Source organism: Cyanistes caeruleus, chromosome Z (genome assembly GCF_971803275.1).
Source record: "Cyanistes caeruleus chromosome Z, bCyaCae1.hap1.1, whole genome shotgun sequence".
Taxonomy (NCBI): Eukaryota; Metazoa; Chordata; class Aves; order Passeriformes; family Paridae; genus Cyanistes; species Cyanistes caeruleus.
Genome location: NC_141732.1, coordinates 27,884,875 through 27,903,424, shown reverse-complemented (window position 1 = coordinate 27,903,424; position 18,550 = coordinate 27,884,875). Strand labels below are relative to the sequence as shown.

At 47.3% G+C, this 18,550-nt stretch overlaps 1 long non-coding RNA gene across 1 annotated transcript in view; it reads right to left on the bottom strand.

The window, feature by feature from the left end:
- Positions 1-4,639: 4,639 nt before the first annotated feature.
- LOC147648278 (uncharacterized) overlaps positions 4,640-18,550 on the bottom strand; it is a 29,750-nt gene continuing 15,839 nt past the window's right edge. Inside the window, exons 3-4 of the long non-coding RNA XR_015280114.1 lie at positions 13,277-15,488; positions 4,640-6,814 (exon numbers count right to left, since the gene is read on the bottom strand). This is a non-coding gene — a long non-coding RNA (uncharacterized LOC147648278). The remainder of the gene's footprint in view (positions 6,815-13,276; positions 15,489-18,550) is intronic.

Here is an 18,550-nt window from a genome sequence, read left to right as displayed (position 1 = left end):
TTTTGTCTTTTTGTCTGTCTGAAATCACTCCAGCAATGTCTGTTCCATTTGTTTGGTGTTGCAAACACACTATTGGCCCTGAGAAGGATCTGGGCACGTGCATCCTCCCACAGGCCCAGCCCCTTCCCCAGCTGGCAGGACTTCCAAAGGTGTGTCCCCATGGTGCCAGTGGAATCATGGTGGGCTTTCATCCTTGGATTCCTAAAAACCTCAGCTTGGAGTGAAAAGGGAGGCTTTGTTCAATTCAATGAATTGCATCTATGTGAGTGGGCTTGTCTCATTATACTTGGAGGGATAAAAGCCGGGGGTTTGAGTACTTTTGGTCACCAAGGAACACAGCTTTGTTCCATTTTGCTGGACAGATGGACTTGGCCACCTTCAAGGACTTTTCCAACCTCTGCCATTCTATAACATTAACATCCACGTGCATTAACATCCAAGAAAGCAGCAACTCACTTTCAGTTTCTCTTTCAAAGACCAGCCTCCCGCTCTGGGCCTCCACCAACCTCCTTAGATCAAGCAAAGCGGGAGTGAACATTATCCTCTCACTTCTCACAGCTTTGGTATTTGCACCAAAGGAGCAGGAAACTCGCTCCTTTATCTAGCCCAGCAAATGGCATGGCCTGGCAAGGTCTTGGGAGCAGGGGCTGGGGAGAATGGAGAGGAGACGAGGGAGGGGGGAACTACCAGGCTGGTGCTGGGATGCTGACAGAAGCTTGCTCTTGTCTGACGGAGCCGCTGCAGGTGGGATTTGGAGCCTCCAAAGCATCTGCTTTGCACTGGGCCTTGTTACAGCTGCCCCCGGGGTTTGCTGCTGTGTGTGTGCAACAAGCAGGCTGGGAAGGAAGCAAGATTTGCTTTTGCCTAACATGAGGCAGGAAAGCAGTAAAACAGGCTCTGTTTTGCCCTGTCTGGGACCTAAGTAGTAAAACAAGGTGGAAGGCCATTAGTGTGAATTTCTTTTTCTATCATACGTTGAGCTGTGTCTGTGTGAATCATTTAGTGTCCAACAGCGACAATCCCTTTTAAAATCTGACCTGTTTTTTGCAGATTTGTGGACTTCCAGTTTCTAGCCCATAGGCTTTCATGATCTTGTTTCCTCAACTAAATGCAGAGATTAGTGTGCATGTAGATTAACTGAATGCTTGCAGTCTGGCATTTCATGCATTCCCAGATACTGTAACACATTTCAGCTCTCAGCTTAATATTAGGTTATTTCAAGAGGAGCCCTAGTGCAGGCACTGTTACTGGTGACATGGCAGGATTCTGTGAAGTATTGCTAGCATAAGCAAATTCATTGGTTTTTAAGTCAGGAGGAAACCTAACAGTCAACAAGATGGTTCCTCCAGGCCAGAGGCTGTAAGATTTCTTCAATGTTTTCCTGTTTGCCTGTTTTCCACTGCTTCAACTCTTCCACTTGTCATGGAATTCAAAGAAGTGTATTTTTCCTAGAGACATTTCCTGGAGAGCAGACTGAAAGAAATGAAGGTTCAAAAGCTTCTGTTACTCCTCAACTCCCAGTTTTCCTTCTCCCTAGGAAAGATGGTTGGGCCATATGTTTTTCAGCAGCCCAGCCATAAAGGCTTTGGCATTCCTCACCTTCGTCAGCACAGTGGTAGATATATATTTCCTATGTGATAAGGATGATGGAAACCAGAGCATAAGCATGCAGGAAGGTTTTCTCCATCCTCACACTTGGCAAGTGTGAAACAACAGGATGGGAACACGGGAAGACCTCATCAATGGAATATCTTGCAGGCAGGTCAGAGGTTAAAAAACAAACAAGAAGGGAGCCTGAAATATCAATTGTTGGCAAGAAAGTTTGAATACTAAAACACATGAATATGCATGAGCCTCAGGAATGATACAGTATAAAGATAACACTGTTTCAAATCTACAGCATGCTCTCTGGCGAACCGGCCAGAGACACCTTAGTGCTGGATACTTTTGTCCCTTTTCTTATCCCTCATTAAACTTACTAAAAATTCTAAAGTGTGAGCTTTGTTTTTCACAATCTCCAGTATTATTCTGCCACACAACACTACTTTGGAGTTAGAATTGTGAAAAACAAAGTTCACTCTTTAAAAGTTTGAAGTTTAATACGGGATAAAAAGGGACAATATCAAGCGCTGGGGTGTTTTTGGCAATTGGCCAAAGAACACATCATTAGCTTAAAACAGTGTTCTCTAGATACTATTCCACTGATGGGGGTACATGCATATTCATAAGTTTATACATTATTCAAACATTCTTGTGAGGTTTTGATGTTTCAGGAACTCTTCTGTTTGCTTTTAACCTCTGACTTGTCTATATGACATCCTGTAGATTAAGTATAAATATATATTTTATTTCTTCCTGTGATTCCATCCTGTTGCTTCCCACTCCCTGATAACGAGGAGAAGTCAATAAATTCTTCTCTGGTGCTCTGTTTTTTGTCACTGTTATCTTATTACTTGGAGAGGCCTGTCTGCAGATGTGAGAAACAACATCATTGTTTTACACCATTCTCTGGGTTCATTACATAACTGAATTTTAACATTTCATAGTCTCCATTTTAATATTTTGCTAAGGCCTAGGATATAACATCTATTTATCACACTACTATTTATATAAACTTTATATAAATAAATATAAATAAACATAAACATAAATTAAGTAGAAATAAACTGATAGATTATATTATACTAACAAGCAGTTAAATTAAAGGAATATTCATATCTAGGAATTGTAAATTGTACTATATCAAAATACTTGTGATTATTAACAACATGCAAAAGCTAATACATAAATGCAAGAGCCAATATTATATTGTCATTTATAACAGAATTTACATGGATATATTAGGACCCAAGAAGGTTAAAGATAGAAAATTGTTATTTGAAGTAAACTGTTATGGAACTCTCAGGAAATGAAATGAAGTGGAGCTGCAGAGCATTTAACATACAATACTCATCCTAATACTTGTGAAAGCCAATATCACAATATGGATTTATAACACTCTGTCATCAAAGTCCCTCCACAGAATCAGCAGTCAGTTATATTAAGTTCCTTACTTAACCTTTCCCCTAATTTTACAAACAGGTTCTTTCTTAATTTTGAGATATCTATTTCTCTGTTTAACTGCTGTTTAAGCTTTGTATACAGGTCCTGATGTGAGGTTAATACAGGGCTAGATTGCTATGCTGGCTTTGTCTTTTTTCTTGACAGTTTTGCCTTTACCAAATCTTGGACTTTTCCCTTAATGGCAAATGTGAAACAAATCCATTTTTCTCTTTTTGGACATTTGTTTGCCAAGCTGTTACCACTTGTTCTTAGATTTTCTGTAATCTAATACTTTTTCCCATTTCTACATACAAGTATTTCATTTTGGTGGCACATAACAGTGACTGTTGACATGGGTGTGAGGAATAAAATAGGAACTCTGGTGGTTTTTCATGCAAAGCTTTCGGAAGCATTTGTAACATGGCTTTGCCAGTGTCTTGAAAGGGAAAAGGCAAAGTACAAGTGACAGAAGAAGGAATAACAGAAGTTGAGTATGGCTTATACCCTCACCTCCCCTCCCCTCCCTATGGGGCTGCAGCCCATAGCAGCTGTATAGGATCTTTTTGGTGGCGACTACAGCGGCCAACCCGGTCTTGCCCTCTAGTTCCTCCTTACTTCTTTTCTTTTGCAATTTCCAGGCAAATTGCTTTTGACACCTCTTAACCATAGTTTCTCACCATTCCTCAGATATTTCCCATTCAACAGGCACTAGTAATTCCCATCCACAAAGCAAAGTTATTATTTCAATTGTTCTCAATAGATTTGGCACAATACAATGCTTCATGCAATGAGAGCTTTAACTTTGTGAACTACAATACTAAGTTTTCCACAATTTAACTCAGCTAGTATGTTTAGTATTGGCATGATTCAGACAGGGTGTATGGGATGGCACTTAAGGAAGTTGTAATTCCATCCCCTGCTTTATATAAGTCACAGGTTAAAGGCAGAACATGAGGATCTCTTGACTGAAACAGTCCGGTCTTCCTGTTTGAAGTATTCCTCCCCAAGGTGGGTACTGAAGGAGTCTCAGAACTTGTCTAGGTGGCACTTGAAACTACTGACATAAACTAAGCCTTACTTCCCAGATAGGCAGGGTTTTTGTACATTCCTTGGATCATTTGGATTGGCCTAGCTCATTACCACCAAGTCCCCACTTAAGACTCAATTTGGTATCACCCGGCTTAGATGTTACAATCCCTTCTTCAGCTTTCTTCACTGCTCCTTAGATTTTACTGCTGTGGCATGGATTTGCCCTCTTGCTTTGGTGCAGACTGCTGTCTCAGTTATCAGTAGTACCTGAAAGGACTTCTTAATAGCACAGGACAGTGAAAACATCACATCAGGATTTTTTATTGGCATTGTCTAAAACATTTGTGTTTTTTATAAAAAGCTTGAAAGTAAATGTAGAGGCAATTTTTTCTTTGTGTGAGCTATAATTAGTTAAACAAGAAAGGCCAGGCTAGTGTTGACATGAGATGAATCCCATTTATTACCTTTTTACCCTCTGGGTAATATCTAACTGTTTAGCTTCACAGACTTCTTCTTCTAACTGTTATAAATTGGCGTGACAAACTAAAAGGGACAATTTAAACAACAATTAATGAAAGCCAATTTTATTAATCCAGCAAGCAGTAAAGCAAGCAAAAGCCAGCTGGGGCAGCCGGAGGACACTTCCTCTTAAGCGTCCCACACGCTCAGCCTTGGCTGAGGAGGTTCCCTTTTTTATACAGTCTCTGCCTCTGTGTCTTCCTGGATCACATCAGCGCCTGCGCCTCCTGTTGCTAGGGGGTCTTCTTCTGCCTCCCGGTGGTGGCGGGGAGGCAATTCTCCTGAATAAGGAGATGTTCTACTTCCCCTTTGTACAGCCGGACAGCATCTTGCAGCTTCAGCTCTGCAGTTTCAGCCTCTTGCCTTCACAGCCGGACATGTGGTCATTGTGCTTAGGCGTTTCTGCAATATTAGCTCTTAAAACAACCTCAATAATTAAATTTTATTTTAGTAATCCTATTAAATTTGATTAACAAACAATAAAAATTTATTACATAACAGTTTCTGAAGACAAAAAAACCTCTTCCTCTTAACAATGAGGAAAAAAGGAAATAAAGGAAGAGAGGAAAAAGAAATCTTACTTTAAGAAATTAAAACTAAACACCTTGGTGAAGTTTGGAGAACTAGCGAGAGATTAAGGCTATTTTGCCTTGGTCTCATCCCCCACTGCTCTTTTTACTCACAGCAGCTCTTCCAGGCTGTCCCTCACTCCTGCCCCGCTGCTGCCGTGGCTCTGGGCAGGGCGAGCTCTGTTTTAGCAGCTCACTCTGCAGGCGAGGGGGACTCATAGACAGCCACCTGTGTGGGGACCCTGGGGGCGAAGCCCGTGCCCCGCCTAGCCCTGCTGCGCTGTCCCCACACACAGGACTGGCATGTTCAACACAGCCAGCCCCAGCACAGCCCACGGGCAGTGCCCGGAGCCCACAGTGCTGGGCTCCAGCGCTCCGCTCTGACGCCTCTGTCACCGGGCCAGCGGTGAACTGCGCGAACCGCACCCAGCACTGCTGCCGGGCCAGCGAGCGTGTCCAGCAGCCCTGTGCCTCTCCACACCCGGCACAGTAAAGGCAGGTCGGACCTCAGCAGCGCCCCTTGCAAACCGCGCCCCACGCCACCTCCACCGGCTGCGTGAAAACCAGAAGCCTCCGAGCCGGGCCCCTCTGGTGGCCACCCACACGGACCAGCCCTTGCAACAGCCTTCCAGATCCTGACGCTTGCAAAAAAGCGGTCAAACAAACCCCTCAAACGTGGCAACCCCCAACCCGGCATCCCTAGCTGTTCCTGGTATTTTCTTTCCTTGGCACAACCCCCATTTTTAATTGTATTTGCAAGTCCCTTCCCAGCAAGTTGATGTCTTAGCTCCAGGAACTAGTAAAACATCTCCTGTTCTTATGCTGGTTTTCCTTCGAATTTCTACAGCTCCAGTGACAGGAATCTCAAACTCTTCTCCCCCTGCTACTTCTACTGTGTTACCACCTACACCACATCTTTCTGTAATTTTTACTACATAAGTTCTTCCTGCTTCAGAATCAACCACAAATTCTAATACCTCTTCTTGAGGGCCTACCCTCAAGTTATCAAAGGCTTCAGATGGCACTCACCTCCCCCCAGAAAAACCAAAGAGAGCTTACTTCCTCCCCACTCTCTCCCTGGGTGCATCTCCTGGAATCCTTCCAAACCCTTCTCTAAACTTCGCTGTTCTCCCCAAAATCCAAGACTTTAAGCAGAGACACAGCCCACCGCTGCAGAAACTCACAGCACAATCACACAGGGAATTCTTCTGAGACCCAGGAAAACAAGTACTGCAGCCACAGAGTGCCCCTGGATTGGAGCTCATGCCACACGTTGGCGCTGCTTCGCATCCCACTCGCACATCTGGCCAAGAAAGAGCTCTCTGAGATAGTTCCACATTAGTCTCCACTCCCGAAATCAGAGAACCAAATGTGCCCGGGGCTCTAGAAGACCCGGAAAACTCGGGTCCCAGAGGAACTCCTCCAACTCCTTCACTATTTGAAGTAGGCACTGGGAACAACCCACTCCACAGCATGTTCCTGGCCTGTTTCACAGCTTCAGGAGGTTTCCAGGAGCTACTGAGAGCCCCTCTGATCCCCCTGTTCCTGGAGCGGGGACCGGAACACGGGGAACCCAGACCAGCATCTGGGGCTCAACCAGCCCACCTGAAGGCACCGGCAAAACCAGAGCAGGGCTCTGTGGGCTGGGAAGAGCCCTAAATGAGTGTACTAGTTTGAAATCAAACCAGTGAGAGATCGCAAGTCAGAATTATAATTTAATAGGAAAATGATAAAAAGAATAAATGCAATAATATCAAAAACACTGACAGAGTCAGAATACAGCCTGGAACCCTGTTAGGGTGATGGTAGTCGTCCAGATGAGGTGGTCTTGTTGAAGCGTGATCCTCTGGAAGAAAGGGGGTCTGGTCTTCAGCTGAAAGTCCAGCAGTAGCTCCTGTCCTCTGGAAGTCCCGTAGGTAAGGGCTGCTGTGGTGTTCGAATTCTCAGCTTATATCCAGTATGGAATGCTTGGCTCCTCCCTCGGGGAGGAGCATCTCACAATGGGATGGTGAGTCATGAGATAAGGCCTTGATGAGCCATTAACAGAAAACAGTCCAGGAGGAAGTTATCTCTGAGTCATGCAGCAAGGCAGTGGTGGGCCCATTAACAGGGGACAATACAGGGGGAAGTTATCTATGAGTCATGGGGCAGGGCATTGATGGGCCCATTAACAGAAGGTAGCCCGGGGGGGGGGGGGGAGGCAGGGAGCACTGCCTCACCTGGTTTCAACAGTACATGAGGATGGTGATAGAATATACTGCAACCCAGGACATAATCCACCCCTTATTCTATTACCATCTACATAATTCCAAATCAGTACCTTCCTTAAACTCCACACACACACACACACATATATATATATATATACAATGGAACCTTACACACAGTTCTCACTTAAAATGAGGTCTCCTTGTGGCACACATCGGGTTTCCCCATCTTTCCGCATTACCCACCAAGTGCAACCAGGTCCTTGAGCGAAGACAATCCCACGGATAGGTTTGCTCTTGCCTGAGGTGGGATTAATCCAAACAGTCTTTCCTAACATACCTCTCATGTGTACCACAGGGACTTTATCTCCATCCACCGTGTGCAAGGGTTCAGACTGGGCAGGACCAGCTCGATTGATGGATCTTCTGGTGTTAACCATCCAGGTGGCCTTTGCTAAGTTCACTTCCTAATTTTTGAAGGTTCCTCCACCAAGTGCTTTTAGGGTAGTCTTGAGTAGTCCATTGCACCGTTCAACTTTCCCAGCAGCTGGTGCATGATAAGGGATATGATAGATCCATTCAATTCCATGTTCTCTGGCCCAAGTACTTACGAGGCTGTTCTTGAAATGCGTCCCGTTGTCTGACTCGATTCTCTCAGGGGTGCCATGTCTCCAAAGGACTTGCTTTTCCAGGCTCAAGATGGTGTTCCGGGCAGTAGCATGAGGCACAGGGTATGTCTCCAGCCATCCAGTGGTTGCTTCCACCATGGTCAACACGTAGCGCTTGCCTTGGCGGGTTTGGGGAAGGGTGATGTAGTCAATTTGCCAGGCTTCCCCATACCTGTACTTGGACCATCTTCCACCGTACCACAGAGGCTTCACCCGCTTGGCCTGTTTGATTGCAGCGCAGGTCTCGCAGTTGTGGATAACCTGTGAGATGCTGTCCATAGTAAGGTCCACCCCTCGCTCACGAGCCCATCGGTACGTTGCATCTCGTCCCTGATGACCAGAGGCATCATGGGCCCAACGAGCTAAAAATAATTCTCCCTTGTGCTGCCAGTCCAGATCTACCTGTGATATTTTCACCTTGGCAGCTCGATCTACCTGCTCATTGTTACGGTGCTCTTCATTAGCCCGACTTTTGGGTACATGAGCATCCACGTGTCGAACCTTCACGATCAGCTTCTCCACCCGAGCGGCGATGTCCTGCCAAATCTCAGCGGCCCAGATGGGTTTCTCTCTGCGCTGCCAGTTGGCTTTTCTCCAGTGATCCAGCCATCCCCACAGAGCATTAGCTACTATCCAGGAGTCAGTGTAGAGATAGAGCCTCGGCCACTTCTCTCTTTCAGCAATATCTAAAGCCAGCTGGACAGCTTTAAGTTCTGCGACCTGACTCGATCCACCCTCTCCCTCGGTAGCTTGTGCAACTCGTCGTGTGGGGCTCCATACAGCAGCTTTCCATTTCCGGTTAGTGCTTACAATTCGGCAGGAACCATCGGTGAAGAGGGCATATCGTCTTTCACTTTCCGGTAGCTCATTATATGGTGGGGCTTCCTCAGCACGTGTCACTTGCTCCTCTTCTTCAGAAGATAATCCAAAAGTCTCACCTTCAGGCCAGTTTGTTATAATTTCTAGAATCCTAGGGCGGTTCAGGTTTCCAATACGGGCACGCTGTGTAATGAGGGCAATCCATTTGCTCCAAGTAGCATCGGTGGCATGATGCGTGGAAGGAATCTTTCCCTTGAACATCCACCCCAGCACCGGCAGTCGGGGTGCCAGAAGCAGCTGCGCTTCAGTACCAATGACCTCTGAGGCAGCTTGGACTCCTTCATAGGCGGCCAAAATTTCCTTCTCTGTTGGGGTGTAGTTGGCCTCGGATCTTCTGTAGCTTCGGCTCCAGAATCCCAGTGGTCGACCCCGAGTCTCACCAGGCACCTTCTGCCAAAGGCTCCAGGACAGACCATTGTTCCCGGCTGCAGAGTAGAGCACGTTTTTCACTTCTGGCCCCGTTCTGACTGGACCAAGGGCTACCGCATGAGCGATTTCCTGCTTGATCTGGGCGAAAGCTTGTTGCTGTTCAGGGCCCCAATGGAAATTGTTCTTCTTGCGGGTAACCAGGTAGAGAGGGCTCACAATCTGGCTATATTCAGGAATGTGCATTCTCCAAAAGCCTATGGCACCTAGGAAAGCTTGTGTTTCTTTCTTGTTGGTCGGTGGAGACATCGCAGTGATCTTATTGATGACTTCAGTGGGAATCTGACGCCGTCCATCTTGCCACTTTACCCCCAGGAACTGGATCTCCCGGGCAGGTCCCTTGACTTTGCTCCTCTTGATGGCAAAACCAGCCTTCAGGAGAATCTGGATGATCTTCTGTCCCTTCTCAAATACTTCTGCTGCCGTGTTCCCCCACACAATGATGTCATCAATGTACTGCAGGTGTTCTGGAGCTTCACCCTTTTCTAGCACAGTCTGGATCAGTCTATGGCAGATAGTAGGACTGTGCTTCCACCCCTGGGGCAATCGGTTCCAGGTATACTGCACACCCCTCCAGGTGAAGGCAAACTGAGGCCTGCACTCTGCTGCCAGAGGAATGGAGAAAAACGCATTTGCAATATCAATGGTCGCGTACCACTTTGCTGCTTTGGATTCCAGCTCATACTGAAGCTCCAGCATGTCTGGTACGGCTGCACTCAGTGGTGGCGTGACTTCATTCAGTCCACGGTAATCCACCGTCAGTCTCCATTCTCCACTGGACTTACGCACTGGCCATATGGGGCTGTTAAAGGGTGAACGAGCTTTGCTGACTACCCCTTGGCTCTCCAGCTCACGAATCATCGTATGGATGGGGACCACAGAGTCTCTGTCGGTGCGGTATTGCCGACGGTGCACTGTTGCTCTGGCAATTGGTACCTGTTGTTCTTCAACTCTCAGTAGTCCCACAGCAGAAGGGTTGTCTGAGAGACCAGGCAAGGTACTCAGTTGTCTGATGCCTTCTGTCTCTAGAGCAGCTATCCCAAAAGCCCAGCGATAACCTTTTGGGTCTTTGAAGTACCCGTTCCTGAGGTAATCTATGCCGAGGATGCATGGGGCCTCTGGACCAGTCACGATGGGGTGTTTCTGCCACTCATTCCCAGTTAAACTCACTTCAGCTTCCAGTACCGTGAGCTCCTGGGATCCCCTTGTCACCCCAGAAATAGAAATGGGTTCCGCTCCCACATACCTTGATGGCATTAGAGTGCATTGAGCGCCGGTATCAACCAAAGCCGTATATCTTTGTGGGTCAGATGTGCCAGGCCATCGGATCCACACTGTCCAATAGATCCGGTTGTCCCTCTCCTCTACCTGGCTAGAGGCAGGGACCCTCTAATCCTGGTCATGGTGCACGTTGCTCTCCTCCGGTGAATATGCTCTTGATGTCCCTTCAAGAGGATCACTCATATCATCATTTCTATACCTTCTGATGTTCTGGCCACAAGAGACCGGAGCGGCGCTGGCTCTAGATGAGCTCCTTGTGGTAGTTGTCTCTCTTTTTAGTTCACGTACCCGGGCTGCTAAGGAGGAGGTGGGTTTTCCATCCCACTTCCTCATGTCTTCTCCATGCTCCTGGAGAAAAAACCAGAGGTTACCTTGTGGAGTGTATCCTTTCTCCCTGGCTGGGGAATGCCTACTCCTAATAGCAGAGACTCTTGTTGGTTCTGGGGAGACGTGGTAAATTTCTTCCTTAAGTTCCTTTTTTAGTTTCTGATGGCCCTCTTCAATCAAGCTCCGGACTTGCTCAGCCAGCCTTGTTTCCACAGATGAGACATGGGTGCGAAACGGGGCAGTGACAGTGTCCTCGTAGATTCTTAGTTTATTGGCCAGGACACCCACCCTGTCCTCACCTTCCCTCCATTGCAGTGTTGCCAGGTAACGGGAGTACATCTCTGGTCCAAGCCGTGCAAATCTCAGCCACATCTGTGACGTGCACTGGACACCATCTGGGCTCTTAGGAAATCTCTCATCTTCTGCAAAAATGATCTCCAGCACAGCCAACTCTCTCAGGCATCGGATACCCTGTTCCATTGTGCTCCATTTTCCCTGGTGCACCTGGAGGTCTTCTTTGCAGAGGTATCTGTCCCTTACACTTGTCAGCAGTCGCCTCCAGAGGCTGAGAGTTTCTTGGGTTCTCCCAATCCCCTGGTCAATGACCACATCCCGGGACAGCGATCCCAGTTGCCTGGCCTCACTTCCATCCAGGATGGTGTCGTTTGCTGCAGCGTCCCAGATGCGGAGCAGCCAGGTTAGGATGGACTCGTTCGTCTGGCGGGTGAATTCCCTCCGCAGGTCACGCAGCTCACCTAGGGATAGAGAGCGAGTGATAATCTCTGGTTCTGTCTCTTCCGCTGCGTGTGAAGGTCCTGCCTCACCCTCATCAGTCACTATGCGGACTGATTTGCTTTTTGATTTCTTTTTCTGAATGGGGGCAACTTCTACCGGTTTAGGCTGCTCTGGTTCGGTGACTGTTTGTGTGGAGGTGCTCATGGCCCTTTTGGTTCCTTTCTCCTCTGTGGTAGTCTGCGTAGACATGGATGCTGTTGTTTTGCTCTTGGTTCCTTTCTCCTCTGTGGCAGTCTGAGTGGACACGGATGCTGTTGCTTTGCTCTTGGTTTCTTTCTCCTCTGTGGCAGTCTGCGTAGACACGGACGCTGTGGCTTTGCTCTTGGTTCTTTTCTCCTCTGTGGCAGTCTGTGTGGTCATGGATGCTGTTGCTCTGCTCTTGGTTCTTTTCTCTTCCTCCTCAAGAAGACGCTGTACCACACCAAACAGTGCTTTGTTTCTAAGCATGGTGTACATGGTGCAGGCCATGCAGAGAAAACAAAACAGCAAGACTAGGCTGTCCTTGGCATCCAGAGAGAACTCAATATTTTTAAAAACTGCTGTGCCTGACCTGAAAGGCTGGAAGAAACCACTCTCCACTCTTCCCACCAAGGGCAGGGTGCGATTGTTGAGAAGGTCCCAGATGTAGCAGCCCAGACTAGGACAAGCAAACAAAATTGAGTATATATTCCGAATGGTATTCATTGCCTCACAGGTTATCATGCCATAAGCATAATAAACCAATAAAGCAATTCTCATACCATTCCCTGGTCTCAACAGGAGCAATACAACAGGCAAGTAGTTCCCCATGTGAGGGAAAATATAGAGAGCAAGATACAGTACCCATATAGACAAGCCAACCACCATGGTGGATAGGTTTCTGTTAATATAAAATTGCAATTCTGACTTTCTCTCAGGTTAATGCCCCACGTTGGGCGCCAAAATATGTACTAGTTTGAAATCAAACCAGTGAGAGATCGCAAGTCAGAATTATAATTTAATAGGAAAATGATAAAAAGAATAAATGCAATAATATCAAAAACACTGACAGAGTCAGAATACAGCCTGGAACCCTGTTAGGGTGATGGTAGTCGTCCAGATGAGGTGGTCTTGTTGAAGCGTGATCCTCTGGAAGAAAGGGGGTCTGGTCTTCAGCTGAAAGTCCAGCAGTAGCTCCTGTCCTCTGGAAGTCCCGTAGGTAAGGGCTGCTGTGGTGTTCGAATTCTCAGCTTATATCCAGTATGGAATGCTTGGCTCCTCCCTCGGGGAGGAGCATCTCACAATGGGATGGTGAGTCATGAGATAAGGCCTTGATGAGCCATTAACAGAAAACAGTCCAGGAGGAAGTTATCTCTGAGTCATGCAGCAAGGCAGTGGTGGGCCCATTAACAGGGGACAATACAGGGGGAAGTTATCTATGAGTCATGGGGCAGGGCATTGATGGGCCCATTAACAGAAGGTAGCCCGGGGGGGGGGGGGGGGAGGCAGGGAGCACTGCCTCACCTGGTTTCAACAGTACATGAGGATGGTGATAGAATATACTGCAACCCAGGACAATGAGTTTAAACAATCTATGGGCACCAAGATCTAGATGGCCTCCACCCTTGCCCCACTTGAGAGGGGAGAGCTGAACTTATTCCCAGGGTACCCCTCGAGCCCTGACCTCATTGCCCAGCTGCTCCGGAAGACCTACGGAGTCCGACCCAACAGGAGCCCCACTCCACTCCTGAGGCTGATCCACCACTCCAAGTGCCACAGCAGGCCACAGCTCCTCAGGGAGTAGCTGCAGGAGCACTATCCCCCAGGAAAATCTTTTCACTGCTGCCACTGCAGCCCCAGTGGGGCAAAACCCTAAAAAACCCTCAAATGCTTCTGCTTCTCCTCCCCAGGGCCCTGGCCGAGCCATATGCTAGCTCACAGCATACAGGAGCAACTGTCCCCCAGAGGCTCCATTTGCCCAGGGGAAAAGAAAGTGCTGGGAGGAGGGAGTCGCTTCTAAAAATAACCTTGACTCTGCTCTGGGACCAGAGCTGCCACCCTGGGGCAGTCTCACTGAAAACCAATTTGGGGCAGAACTCTGGGGGCCCTTGGACCGCAAGCCCCAGCCCTGGTTTGCCATTCCGAGACTCCAAGACAGAAGCCCCTAGGGAGGAAGGGAATCAACACCAAGTGTCCCCACTGTGACCCAGCCCCATCAAGACCCTCTGGTGGCATTGTCCCTGTCCCCACTCTCACCCCTCCACAGCACAGAAAATCTTTCTCCTTTAACAACACAATACAATCTACCTCCCTCCAGAAAACAAACTCAAACTTTCAATCAACAACCACATACATTTATTTACCCTTACTCTCTCACATCTGTCACTCACCCTCACTCATCTTAGTCACAACAAGACAACAATAAGATACCTTTTACTTTCAAGTCACTTGTTAATATCCACCCATGGGTATTGTAAAAAAATGTTCCAGGTTTCTTGGATTAATCTTCAGTTTGGCCGCTTTAAGCCCAAATTTATTGGATTTAATCCTCAAATTGTTTTGGGGAAGTTTTGGGGATCCCCACATTTATCTTGTTTTCCCAGTGGATTGTGCCAGGGAAACATTTGTCTCCCTTCCCCAGAGGGGTCCAATCCCTCCCCTGAGACTCAGTCCCAGTCACCCCAGAGGCTGTCTTGCAACCTCCCTTCCTGCTCTCCTGAAAAATACTTACAATCTTTTGTCTTCTCCGGGTCTTCATGCACAAGAATTATGCAGCTAAATTCTGTGATTTAGGGAGCATTTTCCCTCTCCTGTGCTTTATCTGTCTCCTTGTCCACTGAAGGAAATTGGCCAGGAGACAAGACTCCTGTTTGATGCCTTTCTTAGGATTCAGCTCTTGGGGTGGGGGGCCCGAGGAGTTGCTGGCACCACGGCCATTCCCACACTGGCAGCTCCAAGGAGGAGGCACAATTCAGCTCTGCAGCACACACTGCAGAGCTGGGGCTTCCATCCTCATGAGAGTAGCCAGGACACCTGTTGTTCTGGCTCATAGTCTAGAGGGGTCAGTCCTTTCCAGTCCTCTTCAGGTCATGGAGATGCAGGAAGATGGTTTCTAAGCAGGCTTAGGTGATGCAGGAAGATGATCTTTCATCATAGCTTGCTAGAATATGTTTCCCTGTCCTTTTATTCCTGTTAGCTCCTTGTTTTGGTGTCTCGCATGCCTTTGTTTGCATATTACTCGGTTGCACATCTTCCAGGGAGTTTCTTTGTTCTGGTGTGGCACAGCCTCCATGGGAGTTGCTCCTTCTGTGGCATACCTTTCTAATGGGTTGCTTTTGTTAGTTTGATTTAGCCCCCATGGGAGCAGCTTTGTTACAGAGTAGCAAGGAAGTAAGGGAAAGGGTACAGGAATGTCTCATAAAAACCTTTAAAACACTTGAGAAACTGCTAAGTAATTAACATTACTAATAACCATCGGAATAAACAAGGTGCACAAGGTTTACAAATGGGATGAGAACATTAACTGTACACAACTAAACACAGTATTTTAAGCGGGGTGGATTTCTTGAGAGATTTTATTCATAACATCCACAGGGTTTTTACCTGCAGACGCTGATTCATGCCAGAAGGAGCGAGGTCTACTGAAGGTGGCAGGGCGCACCTTTTCTCTGCTCAGGATCTCTCAGTGGTCTCAGAGGTGAGGTGCTCCTCCCAGATGAGTCCCCAGTTGTGAAAAATGACATTCACTGTTCTGGTAAATTTTAGAAGACACGAATGCTGTTGCTGGCCTGAAAAGAATGGGAAGGCCAGAGCTGTCTCTCAGAAGCAGGGAGGTCCCCCAGGAAGCCACCTGGCAGAGCCAGGCTGGAGCTGGGGGAGAGGGCTGGCTGTCAGGCTGCTAAGGAGGTGCCTGAAGCTGCTGAGTACGTCCTGTGCATTCTTTGTCAGATTGAGCAGTGTATTCTAGTGTATGTGCTTCAGCATGAGCTGCAATAGCACATGTTCCTCCTCACTTTAGTATCACACAGACATTTTGCACCCCCTACTGAAGCCATTGTGGTGCTTGGAGGCAGCCAGGGAGCACTTTGGGGCGTTCCTTTGGCCTTTGAGGGCAGCTGGGAGTGGGTGGGCTTTGCCTGAGCTTCCCTGTGCAGTAAAGACAAAAGTGGGGATTGTTTCCTGAGCAGCAGAAGGTTGTGACCTAGCAAATGGCCCAGTGAACGTGTGTGTGCTAGTCAGACTAAATTGCTCAGAACTGTGGGCTTCCTAGATTCCCCTTAAACTCATGACTTGTCACCAGTCATTGGAGACCAAATTCTTCAGAGAAATTACTTGGCTCTGTGGTTGCTTTCCTATTGGTGGTGTTTGTATCACTGGTATTACTTCCCCTCTTCTTTCTACAGGTCACATGGCCCCTGCCACAAAAATCTCCACTCCGAGTGCTTTTCAAATGAAAATGTAGGACACTTGCAGCAAAGCAATTGAGGAAGTTGAGGACATGACCAGGAACACTTCAGGATTACTTCCTCCAATGCCAGCTAGCAGCAGACTCGCAATAAAAATCCTAGAAACCCCCAAGCCCCTTGCAAGATTCCTTTCCTTGTCTCCCATGCAATATGGCTCTACATTCACTTCTGAATTCTTTCTTAAATGTCCCTCCTGTGGGTGTTCTGGTATGGTTTGGAATTGGGAACAGTCTCCTTCCTTTATCAACTCCAGCCTACCCTGCCTTTGGAATATGGCCATTGGCCAGGTTTTGCCCAGCCGTGGACTTGTGGATGAGGCAGAAAGTGCAATTGCATTTCCAGCCAGAAAGCAATGAAGAGCAGGGCATCCAAGACCTCCCAAACATTCCCCCCTTTTTGTTTTTAAATATAAAAGCAGTACCTGTCATGCTGTCTCCTGGCCCTTTGGAGACAGGGTGACAAACAGGGCACTTGGTCCTTCCACCTAACCCTACAGGCCTAGTTCCTTTCAGCCAGTGATACCTCTTGTTGTATCCCTGGTGATGTGACAGTCATATCCAGGAGCTGTCAAATGGCATTTCCAGTGATCCAAACTCTCAGAGTAGCATGCTGCAGGCTTGCTAACTTCAAAGTTACAACTTTAAGGCTTAACTCCAAGAACAGGAAACAGTTTAACCTTAGAATCCTGGGAAACCTCAAGAATGGAAAAAAAACCCACTTGTCTAAGTCACTTTTTGACTCATCGACTAAATACTCAAGTCCTCACCTTAGAAAGTCTTTGTGGTCATAAACAGATAAAAATCCTCAAATAAACTTGTCATCTCTAAAGGTCCCAGATCACCATAGATCAACTGCACGAGTCGTCACGGCTCCACAACTTCTGCTGGAGCTTGGTCAGGGAGATGTTGTCTCCTGGGCAGCATGTAGGTGCAGGGCAGACACCCCTGGCTACTCACCACCGTGGTCTGGTGTCCGGTGAAACACAGGGAATGCAATGGGTTCCCATGGGCCCTCCCACTTATTCGTATTCATGTCTTTGTTCATTACTTCAGGTGTGGGAGACAGGGCATCACCAGACAAATGTTGTGACCGGAAATGACTCAACATTACTGGGTTCTGGGATCGTTCCGCTGCTGTTAAGTGATTTAGGGTGTAAACAGCTTTTTCTACTCTACTCTGTGGTGTTGTGCTACACATTCCCCCGTTTTGTTTATCTAAGATGCGTTTTAAAGTGCCCTGTGCTTGTTCTACGATAGCCTGTCCAGTTAATAAATGGGGAATACCCGTTTGGTGTGACACACCCCATAGCTGTAGAAATTGTCTACTTTTTTGGGAGGTATAAGCAGGTCGGTTTTCTCTTTGGGTGTTACGGGGGATGCCCAAAGCAGCAAAGGCTAATCAACAATGTGCGATGGCATCCCGACCTTTTTCTCCTGAGTGTACTGACGCCCAGATTGCCGATGAAAAGGAATCAATTGACGCACGCTCCTATTGCAGTCTAAATTCAGGAACATGTATGACATCAGTCTGCCAGATTTGGAAAGCTTTGAAGCCACGGGGATTAAGTCCCCTTTGTGGTGGAGCAGTGTGGCTCTGGCAGTCAGGGCAGCTATTAACTATGTTACGAGCTTCTGTGTTCCGCAGCATAAATTGCCTCCGTGGAGCTGCAACACCTTGATGGAAGAAGGCGGCGTGTGTGAGGCTTTTGCTCGGGCAAGTGTGTCTGGTTGTGGTGCTGTGCCGGCGGGGCTAGCTAAGTGATCTGCTGGTGCGTTGCCCTCTGTAATAAAACCTGGAAGACTGGTGTGCCTTCTGATGTGAAGGATGTAGTAAAGACGATTTCTTGATTGAATGCTACACCGCAGGGTTTTGACTAAGCCAAATAATTGTGCATTGTCAATTTCCTTTAATAGAGCTGGATCTAATCTCTGTGTAATGGCTGCAACATCGGCAGAGTCAGTGACTGTGTTTAAAGGAGTATGGGGAAAACGCTGAAAAGCCACGGTTATGGCATGTAGCTCAGCTAACTGAGCTGACCCCTTTTCATGACCTAATGTTTGCCACTCCCTTTCTTCCTTCCACAAGGAACAATTGCTTTTCCTGGTTTTCCCAAACCATCAGCAAACACAGTGAACACAGTAATACCTTTTAAGGGAGTTTTACTCTTCAGAAGTTTCAGGGATACTGCAGTGGTCTTAATTGCAGTGACGTATGACTCGGTAGATGGTAAGAGATTTGCCCTGAGAAATTTTGTAAGGCACTTGGCAAAGCAGTGCTCTTGGCCTAACACCATTCAAATTCTTCTTGTGTTATGGAAAAATGATTTTTGAAGGATCTTTTGCAGTCACTTGTAAGCAACTTTGATGACATCTCATGATTAGCTG